The sequence below is a fragment of the Solanum verrucosum genome, unplaced genomic scaffold, assembly GCF_900185275.1.
Source record: "Solanum verrucosum unplaced genomic scaffold, falcon-dt-bn FXZP01000108.1, whole genome shotgun sequence".
NCBI classification, from domain to species: Eukaryota; Viridiplantae; Streptophyta; class Magnoliopsida; order Solanales; family Solanaceae; genus Solanum; species Solanum verrucosum.
In genome coordinates, this window is record NW_026020274.1 from 4,482,121 (window position 1) to 4,509,278 (window position 27,158).

At 29.9% G+C, this 27,158-nt stretch overlaps 2 protein-coding genes and 1 pseudogene across 2 annotated transcripts in view; all 3 read right to left on the reverse strand.

Annotated features, from left to right (window-relative positions):
- LOC125834152 (premnaspirodiene oxygenase-like) overlaps nt 1–27,158 on the reverse strand; it is a 438,006-nt gene that overhangs the window by 286,013 nt on the left and 124,835 nt on the right. The gene's annotated exons all lie outside the window — the stretch shown is intronic.
- Nucleotides 1–27,158, reverse strand: part of LOC125834153 (magnesium dechelatase SGRL, chloroplastic-like) — a 390,391-nt gene that overhangs the window by 173,708 nt on the left and 189,525 nt on the right. The window lies entirely within an intron of this gene.
- Nucleotides 13,359–13,489, reverse strand: LOC125834169 (5.8S ribosomal RNA; annotated as a pseudogene).

The window sequence follows — 27,158 nt, forward strand, 5'->3', positions numbered from 1 at the left end:
CCATTGGAATAGTCCCGTCAACATTCAATTTCATATACAGAGAGGTTGCATGATACCACTTACACTTTGTTTGGATGGTTGTTACGTATTGTTTCATAATGTATCGTGTTTTATTTTATGGAAATCAACATGAGTAAAATGTTGATAGTGTCATTAAATATTCGAAAAAAGAATAAATATATTCCTGAACTATCACAAATGATAAGTCAATATCGAATATGTTTTGAAATTTCAACGTTTGTCCTTACAAGTTACAACCATTAAAGTTGATTGTGAAGTTTCACTTACTTTGGAAAAAGTCAAGGGGCCTAATTTGATGACCATATTGGATATGGAACTAAAAGATCCGTCAAAATTTAGCTACATAATGAAGAATGAAACAATTCAAAAAATATAAATATTAAGGCCATATATATATATATATATTTCTGAAAAAGGATATCATATATCTAAATGTTTTATTTATTTCACATATATATGGATCATTGTTTACAAGTCACAAATATGAAAATACAGATACATGCAAAAAAAAGAAAAAAAAAAACTTACTCTATTATACAATAGACGCTATTGCCTTATTATTCATCACCTTAAATATGCTATTAATTACCTTAAATAAAATTCAAAGTTCTTTATGTCTATGTCTTTAATTATTTAGAGAGACCAAATGGAGTAGCAATTAAATAAAGATCATTCTTTCTCCTGGCTGTTAATCCTTCTGTTTCAATCGTGTCCAAATTATTTGGATTAACTCCATTAGGAACCTTCCAATCAAAGTGATGAAGTAATTGGGATAATGGATGTGCAATATTAACTAAACCAAATAACATTCCGGGACACATTCTTCTTCCTGCACCAAATGGAAGAAATTCAAAGTGATTTCCTTTAAAGTCAATAGTACTATTCTCAAATCTCTCAGGTATAAAACTTTCTGAATTATGCCAATATTTGGGATCTCTACCAATCGACCATGCATTGACCAAAACTTTGGTTTTCACAGGTATTGTGTATCCATCAATCTTTGTTTCCTCTCTACATTCCCTTGGGACTAATAGAGGAGCCGGAGGGTGTAACCTTAATGTTTCTTTGATAACGAATTGCAAGTAGTTCAACTCTTCCAAATCAATATCGTTAAATGTTTTTTTCCCATTCAATCGTTCTCTCACTTCGAGTTGTGCTTTCTCCATGACACGTGGATTTTTAATTAATTCTAAAAATGCCCAAATTAATGTTGTAGATGCTGTTTCAGTTCCTGCTAGAAACATGTCCTACATGTAAAATTAAAGGTATAAATATCAAAGTTAATAAAATTTATAACACGAAATAAAATAACTACTTTAAAATGCACCAGACTTACAAGTATGACTGCTTTAATGTTTTGATTTGTGATAGGAGGTCCAAATTCTTCGCTCTCCATTACTCTAAGTAAAGCATCAACAAAATCTTCATTTCCAGACTCACCATTAAATTTCTTACCTTTTGCTCGATTATCTCGATGATCATTAATGATTTTCTCCAAGATTTCATCAACCTTTGAGTGTGCCTTTGACAATTTGAATTTCATTCCACTGATATTATGGAGCCACTTTTGGGAAGGGAACAAATCAGTTAAGTCAAATCCTCCAATTAATGAATAAATATCTTTTACCAATATTATAAACTTATTTCGATCATGTATGATTTTTCCAGATACTGACCTACAAGTTACAGTATTTGTAAACCAAAAGATCTTGTTGGATAAGTTGGTCAATGAGTCAGGTGTATTGGAACGAAAAGATGAAATGAGATTTGATATCTCTTCTTGTCGAATTGAAGTAAATGATTTGACCATTTTTGTACTAAGAAGTTCTAGGGCACAAACCTTTCGCATATTTCTCCAGTAATCTCCATATGAACTAAAGCCTATGTCCGTGCAATCATAAAATATGATACTCGCGGACATAATTTTTGGCCTATCTACAAAATGGAGGTCTTGAGTTTTCATGATTTCTTTTGCCATTTCTGATGAAGATACAACAATTGTTGAAATATTTCCAAGACGTAAGTGCATGATTGGGCCATATTTTTTCGATAGATTTCTAAGTGAACGATGTGGTAGATCGCTCATTAATTGATGCAAGTTTCCTATAAAAGGTAGTTTCCATGGTCCAGGAGGCAATGTTTTGTTTGGAGATTTTGATTTCTTCCATTTTTGAGATACAAGAAAGAAAGAGGAGAGGAAGAGAACAAGTGAGATAAAGATGAAGTAGGGTAAAGGTTGATACTCCATTTTGGAAGGAAAAGAAAACATGTTAATGTTATACTCTATCTTTGTACATCTAATATATATATATAAAATCAAATGAAATGATATCTTTCTTGTTTTCATACTCCCTCCCTCCTTTCCTATTTATATACCGTCCCACAAGACGTGTTCAATTCGAATTAGAAATTTGTTTACAACAACTTTTAAATTGCAATCACAATAAAATAAGAAGAAACATTACTTTATTGATAAAAATTGCGGGTATAATTATGTTTATCCCTTGATTCTACTCTCCTATGATCTATTCATGATTCGAGGGCCGTTAGTGACGTATTTCTCAAATTAGGATAATTTAGGTTTGACCTCTATATGAATATTCCATGAATTTTGTGGAATATATCGAGATGCCTTTTAAGGGAATTTAGTTACCCTTTATATAGGCAAGAACTAGGATTTAGGGTTGAATAGCCTCCAAGAATTCTAAGTGAAACTGAACACACCTTCTAGAGTTCCAATTCGAATTGAACACGTCTTGTAGAGTCCCACAAAATTTCAATGTCAACAAATATCCCCTACTTCAAGGCATGTCAGAGTGTAGATTTGATGAAACTCAAAGACGAGGCTTGAAGTACTCATTCTTCCACCTTTGCAGCTTCAGATTTTCAGATTTCATTTATGAGAGAAGAGATGAAGGGCAGATTTGGTTCCACTGGGCGTGCCAATTTGTTTGCAACAAATTTTATAGCGACGGAAAATAAATTACAATCACAAAAAAAATATGAATAAACATAATTTTATTCATCAAGATTGCGGGTACAATTCTGTTGATCCCTTGATTCTACTCTCCTAAGATTTATTCATGATTCGAGGGCCGTTAGTGGCGTATTTCTCAAACTAAGATGATTTAGATTTGACCTCTCTATGAATATTTAATGACTTTTTGTGGATCTTGATCTTTAAAAATACCCAAGAGGTTATGGGATATTTGAGATTTTGATCTCTTTGTGGAATTTTCGAGATGCCTTTTAAGAGAATTTAGTACGTAGCCTCTACGAATTATAATTGAAGCTGAACACACCTTCTAGAGTCGCAATTCAAATTGAACACATCTTGTAGAATCCCACAAAATTTCAATGTCTACAATGCCGTCCTTACAAAAATCAATGATGCTTAATATTTGTTATTTCACAAAATCAATGTATAAATGACACTATTCTTTCAATTTTACCTTGTGAGTTATTAGCCTTGAAAATATATACATTTGACCAACATAGAAAAACTAAGTAAATATATAATTCATGTTCATTGATCAAATTAATTAATCAAAATAAATTAATTCATGTTCATTGATTGAAAACGGAGTAATTTCCCTAGATATCCACGTTTGAGAAATTACCTAATAATATCACTTTTGTTTGTTTTAGGACTACAATATCACCCAACTTTACATATTTTCCTCAAACTATACTTGACCAAAAAAAAAATATCTTACCCTAACTAACTCATGTCCAAATGCCATGTCACATTATTCCCTTTTTTTTAAAAAAAATAGAATCTTAAGGAGTTATCTATCTATATATAATAGGAGAAGAAAAAGTGACACGTGTCAGCACCACAAAATTTCTCATTTATTTAGTTTTGAAAAATAAAATTTAAAATTTAAAAATAAGTTAAATTTAAAAATGTTTTTTTTTGAAAAACTACAACTACGATTTTTTTTTCAAAATAGTTACCATAATTTTTACATTTAAAAAAGTCAAAGATAAAATAGAAAAAGATAAAAAGAAAATATAAAAATATATAAAATAAAAAGGACGGATGAAACCCCATTATCCCATTTTCATCCACTTCTTATCATCTTAAAAACTGCAGTTTTTTTTATCAAAGGAAAAAAGTTACTGTTTTAAAAACAAGTTGAAAAGAAAAAAATTTACTGTTTTAAAAAGACAAGTTGAAGTTTTTTTTTATCTAATTAAAACTGTAAAATTGTTTGTTTGCTTACATTTTTTGAATTGGGACTTCTTTTTAATAGGGAACTTTCACAATTTTTGAATTGCAAATAACTACCCAAAAACTGCTTCTTTTTTTATTTTTATTTTTATTTTTTGCTTTATTATTTTTTAAACCGCCTCCTCTTGAAGAGAGTAGATATAAAGGGGAAAATAATTACTTTTTTCTATTATGTTCTTCACAAATTTGGAGAGAAGATATAGAAAGAGCACTTCACTTTTAGATGATGAATTTTCTGATTCTTTTTTTTTTTTTTTACATTATTTTCTTTATATCATATATAGACGTATAATACCAATGATTTATCAACTTATCGAGGAGTAGATATATTTGATCAAGCATAAGAAAAATCGTCTAACAAAGTTATGCATCAATGTGAATTGATCTCTCCAAACTGACTTTTTGCTATCTACATCAATGCTAATTTCATGTCTATGTTTTTGTAATTTTTCTCACAGGCTTTAAGAGGAAGCATAATAAAAATTATTTGTTTAGTAACATGTTTTTATTGAGGAAAAAAAGGTAAGTATTATTGTTTAATATCACTTTGGATTTTGTAATATCTTAATCATGTTTTTTGTTTAATCTTATTCTCTCCGTTTTTCAAAATTAAAACGATAGTATATATTAAAAAAAAACTAATGTAACACTACGAGCAATTAGTGTTTTGGCATAAAGTTTATTAAATGACTTATATTTTTTTTTCTTCAAAAGCATTCAGGTATACTAAATTTGGATATCAAAAATTAGACGAAAGTTATCTAAGATTTTATGTTATCTTGGTAGAGGTTAAGAGATAAATTAGGAGACATGACATAATTAATGTGATGCGTTTTAAGTAGAGATAGAATAGATGTAAACTCTATTTTTATGAAAATAAGAAACAATTACTATATGCATATTATGAGATCATGAAATGTTTGATTTTATTTTGATTACAAATATGTGTTCAAGGCTCATATCGACAAGAGGTTTCAAATGTCAATCCTTCAAGAAATGGTTTGTAGCAAAGGTGAAAACTAAATAACCCCCAAACTTACATATGTATAGATTTTTTTTCATATATACCAAAAAAAAATTAATCAATACATTCCTAATTTTCATCACATGTTATAGTGATGATGATAATTATTAAGCAATTTTAACTTATTTTGGCTTATGAGAAGCGTGTTAATTCTTTTGTAATATTGTTCACAAATTTAATTCAAAATTTATCAAATAAAACTGTAAAAAAAAATGATAGTTATAATTGATAATAATTTGGATTTTCTCAAAAAATAAATTTACTAATTAAAAAAACTAACAAATCACATCAAATGGTTTTTTGAAAATCTATACCAATAAATAATTTTAAAATTAGAATACATTTAACCAAAAATATCGTTTTGAACAAAATTTGAATAATTTAGAACACTATTCATTTAATCAAAATGCTAGAAACTAAAAATATATTTCAAATTTTGTTCTGCTTCTTTAATAAAAAAAAATAGAACATTACTAAAATATCGTTTTGAAATGATTGAAGATTGATTAATCATAAAATTACATAATGACATTTGTTTGGTAGCGCCAATTACGCAGAATATAAAATGTTTTGGACATTAGTTGGTTAGAGAAACCATTTTGATGTAAGCCTGCAATACGATGGGGCCATTAGTTTAGGGTGTATTAAGTAGGGAGGAACTTTTTCATATTTAATATTTTGAAAACATTTTCTCCGCCTTAATAAGTTCTATTAAAAAAAAAATAGTACTGAAAATCGTCTTTATATTGAATGGTTTGGTTTTTTTATTATCTTTAAAATACCATTTTCAGCACATTTCTATTATATTACTCTTATTTAGAAATGGGAGTTTGGAGGACCAACATTGCACTAAAGAGTTGGACTAAAAGCTATAGAAATTGTACATTGAGACCCACCAAAAAGATGAACTAAAGTAACTTCATCTACTTCTACTTTTTCTACACATATTTTTCTTTAATAAAATAATTATTGCCTCCATTTTTATTTTTATTTTTAACATTTATTTTTAATTTTAAAACATTGGAAATTTTATGTTAAAAATTTAAATAATAGAAAAAATGATTTATTTAACTTTTATCATCATCAATACTACTAATTTATTTGACGTTTTTTCTTAATCTTCATCTCATCATTAATGTTATTTATATAATTTTCTTAAATCACTTATTTTTTTATTTTTTAACTCTTTTATATATATAAAAGTTGGATATGTAAATGATGATGTCACATTTCTTAGAAGCTAAGATTACTATTTATCTAATTTCTCCAAAAAAAAATTAAAAATGAAGATATCATACGCAAATTTATGGTTAAACTTAAACTATTTGATTCTTGAGAAATAAAAAGTCTCACATAAAATGGGACAGACGAAGGATAACTCTCAATTAAATTTATTTCACTTTTTATTTTCCATTTTTAACATAATTTTTCAAGTTGGATTTCTAGGAATTCTATAGTAGACCCATTTAAATTTTACTTTTTTGTTTTAAATTAGAGAACTTGCCCGCACTTCGCGCGATCATTTAAATTAAATATTTTTGATTAATTTTATATTTACTTTGTTGTTTAATCGTAATATTATTATTTGTCTTAATAATATGAAGATTGTGAAAAAAAATAAAGCTTCACAAATTTTACATCTATTAAATGAGGAAAATATATTTTTTATCAAATAAGTTAAAATATATTTGCTAATAACAAATTCTTCCATTGCATGAAGTTCATCCTTTAATATATAATATATATTTCGGTCTACCATTCTCCTTAAATGTCTAAGAAATATCTCATAATGTCAAATAAGACTGTAATACTCCCTCTGTCCCTAATTACTTGTCCACTTTTAAATTTACACATTTATTAAGAAATCAATTAATGACATAGTGAGTTTATCATTTTACCCCTATTAATTATGAAGTAGATGAAAAGTTCTGCAATTTTCAAAGTAATTAGTCATTTAATTGAGGGTATAATAGGTAAAAAAATATTCTTTCTTGATTTGTCAAAATGGACAAGTAATTAGAGACAACTATAAAAGGAAAAGTAAACAAGTAATTAGGGACAGAGGGAGTACTAAACAAATGCATCAACAAATGAAATTTATATTAAAAATATATTGAATAATGACGTAATGATACCTTAATAGAATTTCCTATCCATTTAAAAAAAAAAACCTTCACCCTTTCAATTTCGTTATATCTTCTTATTTAGTAGAAGAATCATCATTTATTATATGCTACTCCGCCTTAATTTGTACCATCAGAGTTTTAAGAATAAACATTAAATTTTAAATCGAAATAAAAATTCATTGAAAAATGACAGAAAAAATAATAATAGTATATGAAAATTAAAATAAGGTGCAAGAAAAACCTTTTCACGATAATTTTTTGAAATATATTGACAACAATTAAAATGAAGCTGTTATTTTATCTTTAAAATTAAGTTTGATTGAATTGAATTAGTACAATGAGAAAAATATTAAACTAATAACTTTTTCATGTTATTAAATGCATTTTATTTTTAATTGAGTAGTAGATTAAAAGTTCCGAATTAGGATATTAAAATAATATCTTACTCTCTCCTTAATTATTATGGTATTGCAAACATTTATTTTCCTTAAATCGTGATTCATTTTCCATTTACAGTTATATCCAATTAATTTCTAATGTATTGAATGTGGTTATGGGATATTGAAATAATATCTTTATCTTTCCTTAATCATAATAAAATTATAATTTAACATTTATTTTTCTGAAATGATAATTTTGTTTTAATTCCTAGAACATATTGTTTACTATATTGAATGTAATTATAATAAAACATATTGTATTTAGTATGACAAAAGAACTCAAAAATTGGAGAAATTAGATAAATAGTAATCTTAGCTTCTAAGAAATGTGACATCATCATTTACATATCCAACTTTATATATATAAAAGAGTTAAAAAAGAAAAAATAAGTGATTTAAGAAAATTATATAAATAACATTAATGATGAGATGAAGATTAAGAAAAAACGTCAAAAAAATTAGTACTATTGATGATGATAAAAGTTAAATAAATCATTTTTTCTATTATTAAAATTTTTAACATAAAATTTCCAATCTTTTAAAATTAAAAATAAATGTTAAAAAAAAAATCGACGCAATAATTATTTTAAAGAAAAATATAACCAAAATTGTCAAAAAAAATTGATAAAAATAAATAACTATTTATTAGTAAGAATAGTGTCATTACATTTTCTATTTTAACTTTATTGTTACGTATGGATAGAAACTTTTAGAAGAAGAAATTATCCAAAAATTTTAAAATAATGATTCCTTAAATGGTGATTCCTTTTCCATTTACAGCTTTTCAATTAATTTTTAATGTATTATAAATGGTTATGGATATTGGAATAATAATTTTATCTTTCCTTAATCATAATAAATTATATTTTAACCTTTGTTTTTGTGAAATGATAATTTTCTTTTCATTCGTACAATATATTGATTAATATATTAAATGTAATTATAATAAAACATGTTGTATTTAGTATGACAAAAGAATTCAAAAATTTTAAAAATTAAATAAATAGTAATCCTAACTTCTAAGAAATGTCACAAATTTTAAAAATTATATATATATATCTAAGAAAATGATATAAATTACATTAATGATGAAATGAAGATTAAGAAAAGAAGTAAAACAAATTAATAATAATATTGATGATGATAGGAGTTAAATAAATCATTTTTTTTATTTTGTAAATTTTCAATATAAATTTTTCAGTCTTTTAAAATTAGAAAATGCTAAAAAAATAAAACTAAAAGTAAAAATCAAGGCAACAATTATTTTAAGGAAAAAATAACAAAAAATGTTAGAAACATTGATCAGAATAAATAAGTATCTATTACTAAGAAGGTGTCACCCCACATTTTCTATTTTTGCTTTATTATTACATATAGATAGAAACTTTAAGATGAAGAATGATCCAAAAATTTTAAAAATAACAAATCAATTATGTAAAAATACATGTGTAATTCTTATAAAGTTATAATAACTAATTTCTTCAAATAAATAATTAAATGAAAGAAAAAAAAGTAATTAAGAAAATAATATAAATAACACTAATTATGAGATTAATAGCATTGATGAGGAAAGGAACTAAATATGATCATCTTTTTAAATTCTTTTTTAAGAAAATATATATAAACTTTAATTAAAGATAAATAAGAAAAAAAAACTTTAATTAGAGATACAAAAAATCAAGACAAAATAAAAGAAGAAAGAAATTAGAAGAATAATGAGGTTGAAAGAAATAATATCTAATTTTCTCTCTTTTCAAATCACAAAAAAATTTTTTGCTTGTTCTCCTCCTAATTTGATACGAATTCCATAAATAGAATGATTTTTTCTCCAAATAATTTTTCTTACCCTTTGAAACACTAATCAGGCTTCTTATAAATTTTTCAACCATAATGAATTTTCTCTCCTTGTAGGAGGAATGAACATTTTTTCAAAAAGTCTTTTATTTTGAAAAGAATTTTTTGTTACATAATCTCTTTCTTTACATCAATGTCTTCACAAGAATCATGAGATATTCTCTCTTTCTCTTTTGTTAAAAAAGTCACATGACCTAGAAATTTGATGGACATCTTAGCGACAAAAGTTGATACCATATATTGATCATTATCGTCAGAAGAAGAAGAGCCAAAGTGAAAAAATTTGTTCTTATTTGTTACAAATGCTCAACTATTTTTATTTTATTTTATAGGCTAAATAATTATAAACGGTTATAAAAAATGAATAGTTTTTATCTTTTCATCTTCCATTTTCATTTACTTAAATCTATATTAGTGTAATGGATGTTATAAAGGGGATAATTAATCGGGTATGACATAAATACTTTTTTTTTAAATACAAATAAAAAATACAAAACAAAGATAAAATGTCAAAAAAAGGAAAAAAAAGATGAATACAAATACTGGTCATAGAGAGATGCCACATCAAATTGTCAATATTCAGCTTTATATATATATATATATATATAGGTTCATGCCCTTAGATGTTATTTTATTACTTTAGCTGGCATCGACATTTTTGTAAATCTGATATCTACTTTGGAACATTTTATAATGTGGCATAGGCTGATAATTGAGATCATAAATTTAAAATAATAAAATTTAATTTATTATAATACTAATATCAATATCATAAAGATATATAAATATATATATATATATCTCATTTAAAAAATATATAAAAAGTATTATAAATTGTAATAATTAACCGTTTTAAAAAAAAAAATCATATAAGTAATTTGATTTACACTCCAAAATTCATAGGTGTCACATAATTTACACATTAATTCTTCATTACTTAATATATGTAATTATATCAATGACATATAAATTGAAATTAAAAAAATACATATTTTATTTGAAAATCATGTAATAGTACTATAAGGTATAATAATTAACAACTTAACATATTTTAAAATTTTAGTTGACTCTCCAAATTCCATATGTCTCATGTAATTGAGACAGAGAAAAACATATATTGGTTTAAAATTAATAAAAATATTATAAATTATAATAATTAACAACTTAAAATTTATAAAAAAAATCCTTTAAAATTTTTTAGTTGGCTCACCAAATTCAATCGGTATTACAATAATTTAAACATAGAAATTAACATAGATTGGACTCCTGCTGACATTTATGTTTCCTTTTTCTAAATTTTTTCTTTTATACTTTATATAAATAATTTTTTTAATGTAAAAAGTATTATAAATCATAATAATTAATAGCTTAAAATATTTCAAAAAATATAAAAAGTTTTTGTTAACTTTCAAAATTTCATCTATACCGCATAAATTGGGAGAAATATAGATATATAGATATTTTAAGTTGCTAATTATTGTGAGTTATAGTACGTTTTATGTAATTTCATATATATTACTCGGTCCTGATTTATGTGATACAAATGAAATTTCAAAAATGAATTTTTTATAAGTTTTTTTTTTATATTAACTGGTTAATTATTGTGATTTCTAATATATTTACGTAAAACATACTCTAAATACAAATAATTAGCAACTTAAAATATATAAAAACATACTAAAAAATTGATTAACTTCAAATTTCATATGTACCACATAAATTAAAACAAAAACAGTAACATATATTGGGCCCCGTGCTGGCACGGGGTCCCATATCTAGTAATATAAAGAAGTCATGGTAGGACGACTATGACTATGAAGAGTTGTACAATAGGCAATACAAAGTATACTATGTACTTGATCATATCTTATTTCCTCACCAATAACCTCTTAACATGTGGGTCTATTCTCTTTATATCATTTCAATCTTATTATCTATTATATAAATTTAAAATGCTTAACTGATATCAATTTCATTCATATTTTGTGCACCCCATTTGTTATTCAATCATCACTATATTTTTTAGTTGCTTTATATTCAACCCTCACAATTCGAAATTAAGTTAGTTTTTTCAATACAATTTTCAAAATGTTTTTAACTATATAAATCATCTTTTTGGTAATTTTAGAATTTAAATGTTCAATATTATTATTTTTAAATAGTAAAATACAATTTTATCATTCTTAAGTACTTGTCATAGTTTTCTCTTTAAAAGCTAAATGATGCAAAATTTGACAAATTACCAATTAATTCTCAATACTATTATTCTCTTGTCTCAAATAAGAAGGGGGAAATAATTTATTTTTAAGCAGATTATCTCTTTTTTCTAATATTAATAAATTTTATGAACATACTATATTGACAAATTTAAATTTCAAAATTATTATTTTTTATCTAACTATATTCATAAGAAAAAGTTTATTACAAAACTTATCAATTGAATCTAGATAGAAAACTTACCAATATAACTTATAATTTGGAACTATTGTAACATCTTTTTCACTAGAGACATAAATGACAATTATACTTTTAAGTATGAATCATCTCACCATGATTAAAAAAACAAATACTTATCATGCTAACAAAGTAAAAATATTATTTCAAACATATTATTCTCATCTTTAAGATCTTTACATGAATTTTTGTTATTTTGTTATAAACAAAAAAAATTGAATGGAACCGTGGTTGTGCGAATTAGATATAGTAATTTAATATTATTTAATAAAATGAATTTATAACTTGGCTGTATATATTAATAGCTCATTAAACTTGTCAGTAAATTTCATTTCAAACAAAGGACCAAAATAACACCTTTTGTTATACATTAAGGATCATTTCAATCAAGTGTAATACATTAAAGACTAAAATGAACACCTTTTTTATACATTAAGGACCATTTCAATCGAGTGAAATACATTAAGGATTAAGGGTGTGTTTGGTATGACGGAAAATATTTTTCGGAAAATGTTTTCCAATTTTCTCATGTTTGGTTGGGTTAAATGTTTTGGAAAATGTTTTCCAAATCAACTCATTTTCCTCAAATTTAAGGAAAATAACTTCCCTTCAAAACTTAAGAAAAACATTTTCCAAAACTCTCTTCCAACTTCCAATTAAAAAAAAAAATTGTTGAAAAAATCAATTTATTTTGTCCCTACCCTCAAAACAGCCCCCCAACCAACCCCGCACCCCACCCCTACCACCCCCCCAAAAAAAAATTTTAAGTTTGTTTTTAAAAAATATTTTCAATTTCAAAATTTCATTTTTTCACACTACCCTTGACCCCCCCACTCACCTCTTACCCAGCCCCCCACCCCCAAAAAAAAAAATTAAGTTTGTTTTTAAAAATAATTTCAATTTCAAATTTTCATTTTTTCACCCTTACCCTTGACCCCCCACCCACCCACGCCCTACCAGCCCCCCCCCCCCCCCCCCCCCCCCTCCGAAAAAAAAAATTTAAGTTTGTTTTTAAAAAATATTTTCAATTTCAAAATTTCATTTTTTCACCCCTACCCTCGACCCCCGCACCCCCCTACCAGCCCCCCCCCACCACCACCACCCCAAAAATAATTTTAAGTTTGTTTTTCAAAAATATTTTCAATTTCAAAATTTCATTTTTTTTCACCCCACCCCACCCACCCCCTACCAGCACCCTCCCCCCACCACCCCCCAAAAAAAATTTAAGTTTGTTTTTTTAAACGATGGTTCACGGGATTCTGCAATTCACACCAAGTATCGCATTTCGCTACGTTCTTCATCGATGCGAGAGCCGAGATATCCGTTGCCGAGAGTCGTTTGTGTTTAAAGAGCAGCGCGCGTCCCCCCGCACGATCCGCGAACGGAGCGCGAGGGGAGGGCTGCCGATTTTAGTATTCCTTGGCGCTTTCCGCGCCGGGGTTCGTTGGCCCCTAAAAGGGCATCACAGACCTGTTATTGCCTCAAACTTCCGCGGCCTAAAAGGCCGTAGTCCCTCTAAGAAGCTGGCCGCGAAGGGATACCTCCGCATAGCTAGTTAGCAGGCTGAGGTCTCGTTCGTTAACGGAATTAACCAGACAAATCGCTCCACCAACTAAGAACGGCCATGCACCACCACCCATAGAATCAAGAAAGAGCTCTCAGTCCTCTTTCGCCGAGATGCCTTTTAAAAAGATTTTTTCCCGCATCGGAACAAGACCCACTATACTAGATTTAGCCAATTCGGGTGCGGATGGGGATTCCCCAATAGATTCTACAGATTCGGATTTGGATGCCCCTGCGCATAAACATATGGATAGGGATGCCGATTCAGATGCGAACAAGTACCGCGAGGGAAAGATGAAAAGGACTTTGAAAAGAGAGTCAAAGAGTGCTTGAAATTGTCGGGAGGGAAGCGGATGGGGGCCGGCGATGCGCCCCGGTCGGATGTGGAACGGTGACGAGCCGGTCCGCCGATCGACTCGAGGCGTGGACCAGCGTGGATTGGGGGGGCGGAAATTTCAACTTCAAAATTTTATTTTTTCACCCCAACCCTCGACCCCCCACCCCACTCACCCCCTACCAGCCCCCATCCCCCCAAAAAAAATTTAAGTTTGTTTTTAAAAAATATTTTCAACTTCAAAAATTCAATTTTTCACCCCTACCCTCAACCCACCCCTACCACCCCCCACCCCACCCCCAAAAAATTTAAGTTATGTTTTTAAAAAATATTTTCAATTTCAAAAATTATTTTCTACCCTAGTAAAAATAAAAGATATTTCTCAAAAAAAAAATCATTCATAAATCAAACACTAAAAATCTTTTCCGGAAAATATTTTCTACTCACCAACCAAACATGAGAAAATAAGTCAAAAATCAACTTGTTTTCCAGGAAAACATTTTCTTGGAAAACATTTTCCATGGAAAACATTTTCCTTCATACCAAACACACCCTAAAATGAACACATTTCTTATATATTAAAGACCGTTTCAATCTAGTGAAATACATAAAAGACCGAAATACAACATTACCCATACATTAAGAACCATTCTGGTCATTTCTCAAATTTAAAGTACCAAAACTGCTGATCAAAGTGACACTTACCTCTTAAGTGACTATTTTAAACTTATCATCCAAGATAATGAACCATTTTTGTCATATTCTCTAATCGTGTTTTACTATTTGCAAAATTTAAAATTCGTGGTGTAAAATAAGTTGAAGATATTTTTTTAGTTTTTTAATTTCCAAGTCAAATATTTCAAAATATTTTCTCTACAATTTTTTTCCCCTAAAAATAAGGAAATAAATGTCTTCCTTAGAAATAGGTTTCTTTACTACGAGAAAATAAGGAATTGGTGATGGACAAAATTTCGTAGCTAAACAACAAATTAAATTTCAATCCTATTTAGCTACGAATTAGCGATGAATTGTTAGAAAATTCAACTAAAAATAGATGATCCTTAATATTTGTCATCTCACAAAATCAATGTATAATGACATTATTCTTTCTATTTTACCCTTGCGAGTTATTAGCCTTGAAAATATACATTTAACCAACATAGAAAAACTAAGTAAATAGTTCATGTTCATTGGTCAAATTAATTCATGTTGAAAACTTGACTTAAAAAAACATTAATTAAAGGTAAAATAGTAAACTTAGTTTCTTAATGCACGTGAAATCTAAAATGGTGACATATAAATTAAAACGGAGAATTTATCAAATTAAATAGAAACTTGAGGAGTTAGTAGGTAAATGATTGAAGATTGATTAATCATAAAATTATATATATAATGACATTAGCTCCAATAATTCAAATTATAAATGTTTTGAAAATTAGTTAGAGATAACATTTTGATGTAACCATGCAATACGATGGGACCATTAGTTTAGGGTGTATTTATTAAAACAATAAAAATAGGGAGGATACTCCACCCATTATTATCTCTATTATATTATAAATGAGATTTCGAAAAGATATAGATAGAATCGACCTATCATGTATATTATAATAGCAAATATTCCACTAGCTTTGATAACATAATTAATGTCACAAATGGATTTTGACACAAGTAATCGAATAATTGAAGAAATGAGGCTTTAAGCAGCTTGAAGCTATCTTTTAACCCTAAATGAGTTATGTTAGATTCTAATTAATGAAATCTAATGTAAATAATAATTGAATTGTGATAGATTGAACTAGTGGCGGAGGCAGAAATTCTATCAAGGGTTAAAAAAATAATTAAACACGCTAATAATATCCATAAAAACGGGTCGGATCATATATGAACGGATTGAATAACAAACGGGTTGACAAAGAGGGATTTTTGTTATCGCGACTGCAGCAGCGAGCAGCAAAGGTGAAGTTGAACGAGAAGACTAGGAGGAAAAAATATTATATTGCAATCCCTAGAAAAAGAGAGTTTTTTTTATTTCTTGACTTTTCAATTAGAGATTTAAAATATAATTTTTTTTATTAGTTATGACTTATGAAATGTCGTCGTTTGGTCTATCTGTATTTAATAATAAAAAAAACACTTAAAATTTAAGCTTGAAGCTTGCAAAATCGCTAAAAATTACAAAAAAAGAAGAAGAAGATGTTGCATAGAATCGAACCCATGACACAAAGCTCATATAATTGAAATTCTAAACCCCATCAACCGTTGGGCTACTCCTTTGACATATGTTCAGGGGGTTCAATTTTAAATATATACATGTACATTAAAAATTTGATCTTATATATATAATGTAATTTTTTTATCGAGGGGGTTCGAATGAACCCTCGAAACACTGTACATCCGCCCCTGGATTGAACATATAGTAATTACTGTTGGCTTAGAGTTTACGTTGATATTAATTGAACCACAAACAATATATTTTAAATGCAATTGTTTCTTCTTTATAAACTCTCATTATGTTTGCTAGTATCTTTATTTCACCCAAACAAATAGTAAATGAGTTCGACAAAAAAGAAATTCATATTTTTTATTGACGTTCTAGAAAAGTAACATATTTGAAGAAAGTTTGTGACTTCTAAAAAAACCTAATCTCTTACTCCTCTATATAATGATTATTCTTTTTTTATAAATATAATTTACTCTGTTTGAAATGAGAGATTTCACATTAATAAAGAAGACATCGATGATAATACTAATTGTAACATCCGGCAATTTGAAATAACTATGGAAAAGCTTGAAATTTGGAAATAGTCATTTTTGGAAAAAAAAATAATTAAAAAATCTGGAAATTTGGCTAAGTGTGGAAATCAGTGAGTTTTTGGCCAACTTTGAGCATTCATAACTTCCATCTCAGGATGAGTTAGGAGTAGTTCCAGTTATGGTTGTGAATCTTGTGGAATGATCTTTCCAACGCCGCCTATTTTGCTCAATTCCGAGTTCATATGAGCGAGTTATGGCCATTGAAAGTTGGGCGGTTGGCAGGGAATCCGTCCGGAAATTTTAAGGGCATTTTGGTCTTTTTCCTAGCCAATTCTTTTGGGATTATATTGTTGTATAGGGATGATCTATGGATCATTTTGTCCCATTTTAAAAGAGTAAAAGCTAGGACTTGAGAAGAAGAAGAGAAGAAGGGGAAGAAGAAGAGAAGAAAGAGGAGATCAACTAGTTCCGTCAAGGTTCCGTCGTAGAAATCGTCGGGGGTGATCCCTATCAAGGTATGTGAGTTCTTAGTGTGGGTTGATCCTTTCCCCCACACACCAAGCTCATTTTATGATTTGAGAAAAGATTGGAATTGTTGTTGAAGTTGCTGAAGTTGTTAGTTGTTGTTGATGTTGTTAGTTGTGTTGTTGAAGTTATTGTTGGTTGTGAGACATGATTGGGTTGTGTATTTGAGTTGTAATCTATTGTATGTTGAGAGATTGATGATCCTTAGTGTTTGGGGTTAGATCCATTGAAGTAAGGATGGTTTAGAGTTGAAGAAAAAGGGGAGAAAAGTCGAGTTTTCTGGGGAAGGGATTGGCGTGTCGCGCCTGCCAGTGCGCCCCAAAGGGGACTCTGAGGTCCAGCCCTTGGGGTGGCGCGCCACTCAGAGCGCCAGCAGGGGGCTTCTGACCTTCAAGGGCTGGCGCTCCGCGCCCTGCAGAGCGCTAAGGATGCCATGTTCCCTCTTTCTATCCATGCTTTCTCATGTATGTTCCTAGGTGTTATACCTATGTTCCCTAGTTGTTTCCAACACCCCAAAGTGTTTTTAAATATCCCGAACTCATCCAAATACGTGTGATCATATACCTTGAATCCATAGTTCAATTCAAGGCAAGCTAGTAGCAAGTTAAAGAGAATTTAGAGTCAAGTCAAGCCATGTTAAGAAGTAAGTTCAAGCAAGTCCTCCAAGCTTTTCAAGAATCTTCATTGAACGTTTTAACTTCAATTTTAGACTCAAGTTTCAAGTCAAGCAAAGAGCTTAGAGTTTCAAGCTAAGTAAAGAGTCTCAAGTTTCAAGTTGAGTCAAGAGTTTAAAGTTGAGTTCATTTCTGAAAAGCTATTAGGGAACTATGTATTCCCAAAGAAGTTTCTAAATGTTTTTACATTTGAGTAAGAAAGGAACTATGATTCCAAAAGAGCCTTAGCTCTAGTTTTTAAGAAAAAGGAACATCGTTTCCAAGTGAGCCTTTGGGCTAGATTTTGAGTAATTATCTCATTTAAAGAAAGATGTGTTTAAAACACTTATGAGTTAAAAGCATTTTGAGAGTAGTATCGAGCACCGATTTGGGGACGCGAGTTCATATTAAACTCAACTCTCCATAAGAACCATGTAGCCAACATGGGAGTTAACGGGTCATACTTTTTAGATGAACCCGTAAAGTTAAGCTAGTGGATCCACTTAGTAAAGTTAGCTTCTTATATCAAGACCAGGTATAGGATGGTCCTCAGGCAACGTGAGGTAAAAAACGTTGTATCATTAGCTTCCTATATCACGGCAAGGTATAGTATGGTCCTCGGGCAACGTGAGGTAAAACGGTTTATCACCACTCATATTCATAGTGGTGGTTTGTCGGTTAGAGAAACTCCCACAGTAGAAAGAGCATGGTTCCTCGAGGGTTCTGCTTAGTATGGATGAGGGTATGGGACTTCATTCATACATTGCACAAGTAGACCTTGAGAGGAAACATGGTATTTTCATGATATTATAAATATGATTTTTACGTCATGTTTTAAGAGTTTTACAAGCTTTATATATTGCATGTGTCTTATTGCTTTATATATTGAGTTCAGTTATTCATGAGTTGAACAGAGCCAAGGTAAGTGTTCTCTTGTACTCTTTTCAAGCTTAAGTTGTGGTTTAGCTTTCCAGCTCGCATACTCGTACATTCAATGTACTGATGCCAGTTGGCCTGCATCTTATGACGATGCAGACACAGGTACCCCAGATCAGCATCCTGCACGTCGTTGATCCAGCTGAGCACTCCAGAGTCAGTGGTGAGCCTCCTTGCTTTCCGGAGGACTCAATTATTTTGTGTACTTAGTTTTGTTCTATTATGATGTTGCGGGGTCTGTCCCAACATCCATCTTAATATTTTAGAGGCTTCATAGACAGTCAGTCAGTCAGTATTGAGTCTCTCATCTATGTATATATGTAAATATTCTATTTTGAGACTCGAGCTGCCTTTTGGCATGTTATGCATCAGTTGGTTGTTTTATAACCTTTCATTGCATTGAGTTGTACTGTTGAGTTAAGTTTCCGCTGAGTTAAGAAAGCCAGGCCAAGGGTTTGCTTGGGGCCAGCAATGGTCTCCGGGTGCCGGTCCCGCCCAGGGTCTAGGCTCGGGGAGTGACAGTAATGCAACCCACTTTCAACATCAAATACTTTTCATAGATTCATAATTTATTTATTTATTACCAAAAAGTGTTTACCTTTTTGAGGTGATGAGAATTTTGGCACGAATCCTTACATCTTTTCGGGTTTTGCCCTTATTTTCTTACCATAATTTAAGATTTATTTTTCCTTAAAGAAAAGACGAAACATTACCATAAATGTTTTTACTTTTCCTGAAAGGAAAATCTAATATTCTTTCATATTTGGTTTATTCTTTTCTCTTAGGAAAAGGTTTTGAAGTAGCTAGTTCTTTTTTAGTAGGAAAGATTTTAGGACTCTATAAATATAGGTTTGTTTTTTCTAACACAAAACAATAACATCCACAATGTAGTTGTTTAAGAGTCTTGTTTATGGAGAGATTTATTCTCTCTAAAGTTTCAATGTTTTTCTTTATATTAGTTTTAATTTGATATAATAATATTTTGATTTTTAGTATAAGTTTTTGTTATCTGATTTATCAACTATATGATTTGCAAATTGTAAGCTTCCGCATGACGCCCTAATCATCTTCATAACCCAACAAGTGATATCAGAGCACATGGTTCAAAGATCTGGTGGTCCTATGGTTCAACGAGGTTGAAGAAATGTTCAAGCGGTTTCAAATCAATTTGCAACAAATTTGATGATAATGAATATTTTTTGTCAAGCTACATGTGGAGAAGAAGTTTCAACCATATTTTCAACATTCCTGTTGCTGCAATTTTTAAGAATAAAAACAAAATATTTTTAACCCATTTTTAATCCATATATTTTAAATTTTATTTTTAACCATGACAAGCAACAATGATGATCATTGCAATGAACAAGATAGATCAAGCTTTGTCAAGAAAATCCAGCCAAAAGGGGAGATTTGTTAGGGTTTTGCCCTGATTTTCTTACTATAATTTAAGATTTATTTTAACTTAAAGAAAAGACAAAATATTACCATAAATGTTTTTACTTTTCCTGAAAGGAAAATATAATATTCTTTCATATTTTGTTTATTTTCCTCTTAGGAAAATGTTTTGGAGTAGCTAGTTCTTTTCTAGTAGGAAAGGTTTTAGGACTCAATAAATATAGGTTTGTTTCTTTTAATACAAAACAATAACATCCACAATGTAGTCGTTTAAGAGTCTTGTTTATGGAGAGATTTATTCTCTCTAAAGTTTCAATGTTTTTCTTTATACTAGTTTAGATATAATAATATTTTGATTTTTAGTATAAGTTTTTGTTATCTGATTTATCAACTATATGATTTGCAAATTGTAAGCTTCCGCACGACGCCCTAATCACCTTCATAACCCAATCTTTAAGGAGGACATAAAGCCTTACTTTTTAAATCGTCATAAGAAATAAAAATCTGTTCCTATTTTAGTTAATAATCCAAAAGATCTAAAAAAAATATGCTTACACAATAAAGTCATAAGTTTAAGACTTAATATACCTGGGAAGAAAAGAGCATTTAAGGAGGACCAAAAATTAAGTATTTAATTCTTATACTAATTAAAAACATGGAATTTTCATCATATTCATTCTCTTATGTTAAAATGATAGGAGTATGGATAATAATAGCAAATTTTGTCCAGGCATTCACAACTTTATTTCCTTCCTGATATTAGTGCTCAAAGAGATATTCGTATGTTAATTTTCCTTGAAATTCTTATGAAGAAGTTAGTTTAATGTGTTGGGAAAAATACTACAATATTGATATTAGATTGAAATTCTAAAGTAATTAATAACTTATCACAAACACTGTGTCGTGGCAAACCACTGCCTTGAAAGGGATTTTGGTCCGACTCCGGTGCATATCGTTGTAGCCGGTCGCTCCCCAAGGTTCCACAGTTATTCTCAAACACGTGCACTCGTGGCTGAATGTTTGGAGGTTATCCAAAACCAATTACCCAAAATATATTCTAAGAATAAGATAAGAAGATAAGAAGAAAAATGGAAAAAGATTTTCTCTTCTTTTTGTTTGTGTTGGTGTGTAATCTTCTTGTTCACAAAAGGCCATGCTTATATAGGATTTGCAAAGAGGAGTTTCAAAGTGAAGAGTTAAATTTGTATAAGGTATTGTGAATATTAATGGCATTAAAGGCCATTATACCACATTCTACAGAAGCTCTCATTTTTGTTTTGGAATGGAAATGTTATTCTCTTTGTAACGTATTTTACAAAGAACGGAAATATTATTCTTTGCATTACACAAAATGAATAAAGGTGTAATTAATTTCACAATCTCCCACTAATGCAAAGATAAAGAGTAAGAACAAAATTTGGTTAAAAGGAAGGAACATGTACTTAAGTTTCAATATCTTTCAATTTGAATTAACACATAGTAATATGAGGCAACAAGGAACATGTACTTAAATGTCATTATCTTTCAATTTGAATTAACACATAGTAAAATGAGGCAACAACTTAATATCCACAAGGTGAAGTACTCTTGAACTGAATGGATATGAATTGAGACCCCCATAACACATATTATATTCTGTTTAAGCAACCTCTACGATACAAACAAAGTGCTTTTATGGTCATGCACATACACCTTGGGTCTTATGAGTGCTCTAGAAAGACGACTACACCTTTACACTCACGTAGGTGATTCCATCAAGTCTATCTCAAATAGACCACCTTAAGGCTATAGAATCATTAAGAGCAAAATAAGCTCTATCTTATAAAACACTGCCTCACGCCATAAGGATAGAAAATGTGGCGTACATTGAGGCCTAACAGGTCCACCACATTACCTTAATCAATGGGTTTTAGCCCCATCCCCCTCGACGTTTCAAGGATTATCTTCCTTGTCAAGCCTTTGGTCATAGGATCCACCTAATTTCTTTCGGACCTTACATATTCCAAAGAAATAACACCTAGTTTCAATAATTGTTTAACCGGACTATGTCTGATGTGAATATGTCTCCTTTTTCCATTGTACACACAATTTTTGGCAATTTCAATTGCTGCCTGTGAGTCACAATGAAAAGAGACTGGTGAAGCTTGTCTTCCCCACAATGGCACATCTGCCAAAAGATTTCTCAACCACTCAGCTTCTTGACCTGCCAACTCGATAGCAATGAATTCTTATTCCATGGTAGAACGTGCTATACAAGTCTGTTTGGAAGACTTTCACGAAATAGCACCTGCACCCAAAGTAAACACATTTCCACTGGTGGAGCTAACTTAATCATTGTCAGTTACCCAGTTTGCATCACAAAAACCTTCTAAAACAACAGGAAATTTGTTAAAATGCAAACACCAATTCATAGTACCTCTCAAATGCCTTAACAAGCTATGAAGAGCATTCCAGTGTTCACTATTGGGATTATGAATACATCTACTCAATCTACTAACATCATAAGCTATATTAGGCTGAGTATAGTTCATGAGAAACATTACACTCCCATTTTAGCATATTCAGTTTGAGAAACACTAGATTATTTATTCTTCCTCAAGTGTATGCTAGGATCATAAGGAGTTCTCACTGGAATTACATCAAAACAATCAAACTTTTTCAACATTTTTTCAATGTAATGAGATTGACACAAAGAGAAATCATTAGCAGTTCTTTTGATTTTAACTCCCAAAATCACATCTGCGTCACCAAGGTCTTTTATTTCAAATTTAGAAGACAAAAAGTTCTTGGTCTCATTAATAACATTCACATTAGGACCAAAGATTAACATGCCATCTACATATAATCACACAATCTAAACCTATCATCTTAGAATAAACACATGTATCAAATGAATTTACAACAAAGTCATTATCCACTAATGTGATATTAAAATTTTCATATCATTGCTTAGGTGCTTGTTTTAGTCCATACAAGGACTTTCTCAATTTGCATACTTTATCCTCTTGTCCTGCAACCAAAAAACCCTCAGATTGAGTCATATAGATCTCTTCCTCTAAATCACCATTTAGAAATGTTGTTTTGACATCCATTTGATGTACAACTAAATCATGAATAGTGGCTAAAGCAATAAGAGTCCTAATGGTCACTATTTTACTTGCAAGAGAATAAGTATCAATGTAATCGACACCTTTCTTTTGGTTAAAACCCCTAATCACAAGTCTAGCCTTATATTTTTCAATTGTACCATCAAGTCTCAATTTCTTCGTAAATATCCACTTGCTACTTATGGGTTTACAACCTTTAAGCAAATCATACAAGTCCCAAGTGTGATTAGAAACTATAGAGTCTAATTCACCTTTAATTGCCTCTTTCAAAAATATTGCATCTATTGATCTCATTGCTTCATCATAAGTCTTAGGGTCTTCTTTTATTAAATAGATAGACACTAATTCATCATTTGAAACATTTATATCAAAAATTTTAGTTAAGAAAGTAGTGATAAAATCAGGATCAAAATTAGTCTCAACTCTACGTCTTTTACTCCTTCTGAGTTCATTTTCATGCTCATTAGAAATAACATTTGAAGAAGGCACAACATGAGAATTAACTAAAATAGATGTAGAAGCATTGTTTTGCATATCACTTGACACATTAATTTTTAAAGGAAAAATATGCTCAAAAAATTCTGCATCTGTAAATTCACAGATAGAATGATCACTTAGAGACATAAATCTATATGCAACACTATTTTGAGCATAATCTTAGAACCAACATTTACGCATTTAAAATCAGGTAGACCAACCTTAGGCAAACACCCCCACACTTTCAGAAATTTCAAGTTAGGAGCAAACCTTTTCCACAACTCATATGAGGTCTTGTCTAACTTCTTATGAGGGAATCTATTAATAATATAACACGCATACAAAATTGCTTCTCCCCACATATTGTCAGCTAGACCAGAGCTTAAAAGCATTGAATTCATCATTTCTTTAAGGATTCTATTTTCCGTTTGGCTACACCATTTTGTTGGGGAGTATAGGGAGCACTAACCTTATATATAATACCATTTTTCTCACAAAAATCTTCTAGAGTTTTAGTACTATATTCACCGCCCCTATCAGATCTAAATCTCTTGATTATTCTGTCTAATTAATTTTCCACTTCTTCTTTGAATTTCAAAAACAGGCTTTCAACTTCATCTTTAGACTTAAGAAGATATACCTTAGTGTATCTAGAAAAGTCATCAACAAAAGTAATATAATACTTTTTCCCACCTTTGCTAACAATATTCTTGACTTATTATCAACCATTTTGGAATTTAATCCACTGACTGACAACATATTTTTTCTTTCCTACATCATTAGCATCATATTTCTTTTCCCAACTATCCCATATTTCTTTGGCAGATTTGTAGGTTAAAAATAAATCAAATAAAGGATTAGGCATATGATTTAGCAAATGTCCTGTCACAATTTTTGTTATCCTTTTCAAACTTCTCTTTAACAACATCATCAACAGTCATAACATTGCTAGAATCAGTAGTGGTGTTAGAACCATTCATAGAAGGTTCTTTAAATAAAACATAATCAACTTCTAATTGTTCAAAGAAAATTAAAAGTTTTTGGGACCATCGTCTAAAATTATTTCCATCCAAAGACTCAAGTTTTGACAAATTAGAAAAAAATTGTTCAAAGAAATAGCTATTTATCAATATTGTATGTTAGTAAATCGCTTTCAAATTGTTTGGACAAATACTACAATAATGATATTAGATTGGAATTATAAAGTAATTAATAACTTATCACAAACATTGTGTCGTGTCAAGCCACTACCTTGAAAGAAATTTTGGCCCGACTCCGGTGCAAATCGTTGTAGCCGGTCGCTCCCCAAGGTTCCACGGTTACTCTGAAACACGTGCACTCATGGCTGAAAGTTTGGAGGTTACTTAAAACCAATTGCCCAAAAAATATTTTAAGAATAAGATAAGAAGAAAAGAGGAAAAAGTTTTTCTCTTCTTTTTGTTTGTGTTGGTGTGTTATCTTCTTGTTTACAAAAGGCCATGCTTATATAGGATTTGCAAAGAGGAGTTTCAAAGTGAAGAATTAAATTTGTATAACGTATTGTGAATGTTAATGGCATTAAAGGCCATTATACCACATTCCACAGAAACTCTCCTTTTTGTTTTGGAACGGAAATGTTATTCTCTTTGTAACACATTTTACAAAGAACGAAAATATTGTTCTTTGCATTACACAAAATGAATAAAGGTGTAATTAATTTCACATAATGTTCCTTCAATAGCATCTCATAAACCTGTGCTCACATATATTTTATGAAAATATTTAGTAGAATTATTAGTATTTACTTATTTTTCGTTTCAGCTTTACGTAGATTACCCATGTAACAATAAAGAATTGCAACAACACTTTCAATCATATGTCACCTTAAATAAATCAGAGCAACATATATCTGGCCAATTAAAAGGATATGGTTACGTTGAATAAATCAGAGCTTCATTGTTGGCAATTAAAAGTCTATAACAATAATAATTTTAACTTTGTTGATAGTTTTTTCGTAGCAAGAGCTTTGTTTTTTTTTTTTTTATAATTTTCAGAAGTCTTTGCTTTATCATAAAATTTAGCAGTTGTTTTATGAACAAACTAACACAAGCATATTGTTTGGTTAACAAGATTTGTGTTATATCTTATTTATGGCTACATAAGATTGAAAATATTGTTGCATTACTTAGAGATGAAGAGGTAATCTTCCGAAAGTTGAATTAAAAAAATTTAAATGATAGTTCTGTAAAACGTTTTGCAAGAAATGGGTTAGAGGATGATTCTTAGGGTGCTATTTAAGGAATAGGTGATATATTATCACACTACTTTTTTTTTTGTTTTTTTTTAAAAAATTTTTTTACCCTCCCTAGGAGCTCCCACCCCTTTTGCTCCCTTGGTGACTCGAACTCGCAACCTTCGGGTTGGAAGTGAGGGTGCTATTTAAGGAATAGGTGATATATTATCACACTATTATCACACTATGTTAATCAATTGACTAAATATTTCAATGTAGGTGAATTGTATATGGAATAACGTCTAAACGGAAGACATTATGTCACGACCCAAAAATGGACATGATGACACTCATCTTTTTCCACCAAGACAAATCTGCCTAAAACTCAATTTTATATAGTGAATGCGGAAGTAAAATGAGAATAAAAGTTTAATAATATAAAATAATGTGGAAATTTATAATCAACTTAAATATACCCCCAAAACCTAGTTGTCACGTGCACAAGCCTCTAATGTATTACACTAGAATTGAAAGAAAACATAAGTCTCAAATAATGTTGTCTCTAAAATAACAAGATCATATATAGGAGTAAGAAGGTCCGTTGAGATGAAAAACAACTACCTCACTGTCACGACCCGAGTCTACACCCTGGACGTGGCCGGCACTCGAAAACCATTGTTGGTCCCCAAGCGAACCCTCATCCTAGTTGACTACAAGCGGAAGACTAACTCAAGCATACAAAGCTTAAAAACTGAATAAAAATTCATGAAACTCAATTACAAAGCTTTAACTCCAACGAAAAACTCTAAATAAAAATAAATTATTCAACTCGCCATAAATAGGAAACTTAAGTCTTTAAAACATTTAACAAAATAAATGAACAGACTTTTGAAACTCTACTGTCTATCTATGAAGCCTCTAAATGACAAAGATGGAATTCAGGACAAGACCCACGACATCCTAACAATTGATATAACTGAAAGTAAAAGTGGAACCCTCCGGATGCAAGGAGGCTCACCACATCATGAAACGATGCAGGCCAAATG